This window comes from Nuphar pumila, chromosome 17 (genome assembly GCF_984573655.1).
Source record: "Nuphar pumila chromosome 17, dmNupPumi1.hap1.1, whole genome shotgun sequence".
Taxonomy (NCBI): Eukaryota; Viridiplantae; Streptophyta; class Magnoliopsida; order Nymphaeales; family Nymphaeaceae; genus Nuphar; species Nuphar pumila.
The window spans coordinates 72,501,170-72,503,032 of NC_143265.1; positions in this window are offsets into that span (position 1 = coordinate 72,501,170).

The following is a 1,863-nucleotide window of genomic DNA, read 5'->3' on the forward strand; positions in this document are numbered from 1 at the left end:
TTCTTTGATGATGTTGAGTTTGGGGAAAGTGAAAGACATTGCTTTTGAAGAAGAATATGTTTCTCTTTCTACAATTATGACTGGAAATGATCAGATTTCAATTCCTGGCATTGTTCTCACAATTTCAGAACAAGACAATGCTTTAGATCTCTTTGTCCAAAATCAAGTTTTTTCTCTTGAAGTACAAACTTAATAACCTCAAGAAACACCTCAAGTAACTCAAGAATAAGTGCCATTAAAGAAATCCACTAGAGACATAAGGGCAATTTTAGATTATTATATTATTTTTCTCCAAGAATATAAGGGTGATATTGGCTTAAGAGAAGATGACCCAATCAACTTCCATCAAGTTATATAGACTTCTAACTCTCAAAAGTGGATTGATATAATGTATGAGGAGATTAAATATATGAAAGATAATGATTCTTGTGGAAGACCCAGAATGATTTTCTTTTTTGGTTCATATCGCCGACCCCAATTGTTTTGGGATGAAGGCGTAGTAGTAGTTGTTGTTGTAAGTGTGAGGCAATGTTATTTAACTCAAACTAGTTCACGGCAAATGTTGCTTCCATTATTTTTGGTTGCCCATTAGGAACTTGGCCTTCTTCCTACTTGGGTTAGGGATGCATACGAGTCAGGCTCTAGTCGAGCTTGGCATGTACAAGTTCAGCTCGCCCAACCAATTATGTCATGTACAGGCTCAGCTCGAAGTGTTCAGGCTCAGCTCATGCTGAGCTTGGCTCAGTTCGTTACGCTCATTCTGAACACAATGGACCGACTTTACCCAAGCTCGGTTCCTACTAAAAATCAAGTCATTCTTTGAATTCAACACATGTTTTAAGCTAAATGTCCAGGAGTCGAGATCAAACCTAACCCTAAAACCAAAAAAAAAGAAGGAAAAAAAAAAACTAGCCCCACAACTTGCAATCTCTGTGGCTGTGGTGGCCTGGTGGTGGGCGACCCTCGGGAGCCACAGGTTCTGATGGTGGTGGTGGGATTGTCCTGAGGCACAGGGGATGAAGGTCGAACCGACAAATGGGTAAGAGGGAGGAGATATCAGAAATTCGGAAGTAGGAACTCCTTAGTTGATAGTTGGCAGGTCGAGGGGGAGATAAAAAAAAAAAAAACTAGCTACTCGGGAAGGGGTAAAGGGGTGGGTCTGAAATGCCTGTGTAAAAGGCTACTGTCGAGCTTATCAAGCTCAGTAAGCCGATCAGGCTCGACTCGTTTGCTCATCCGAGTCTTAGAGCCATATACAAGCTTGGTTTTTATTTAAAGGCACAAACGAGCTATAAGCCAAGCTTAATCGAGCCGAGCCTGAGCCAGCTCGGTTCATTGTGCATCCTTACTTGGGGCTAGCTCCTGATTCACAACTTCAAGCTAAGAACGATCGAGTGGAGACCAGTGGTGGACCGGTTGTCATTAGCCTTTCAATCTTGGAAGGATCAGTACTTATCGTCATCAGGTCATGTCACGAAGATTAAGTATGCGGTCAGTGCTTATAAGTCGACTTAATATATGTCAGTTTTTCTTATGCCCAAAAAAAATTGTCATGCAATTGGAAAAAATCTTCAGGGATTTGTGTGAATGATGATAGAGGATTCATTTGGTTTTGGTTGGAATTTGATTACTCGGATTGGGATGAGTTGGGAGTGAGAAATATTGGGAATATATATGAACATCACACTCTTATGTAAATGGCTATGGAACCTGTTGAGTGAAGGTGATTGCTTGAGTTGGAAAGAATTTTTAAGGAGAAAATATAATTTTGTAATGTGGTCAGTTGCACCCTCCATCGGCAAGTACTCATTGCTCTCCAATCTGGTCGGGTTGGTTGAAGGTGTGGGGTTTCTTCGCCGATCG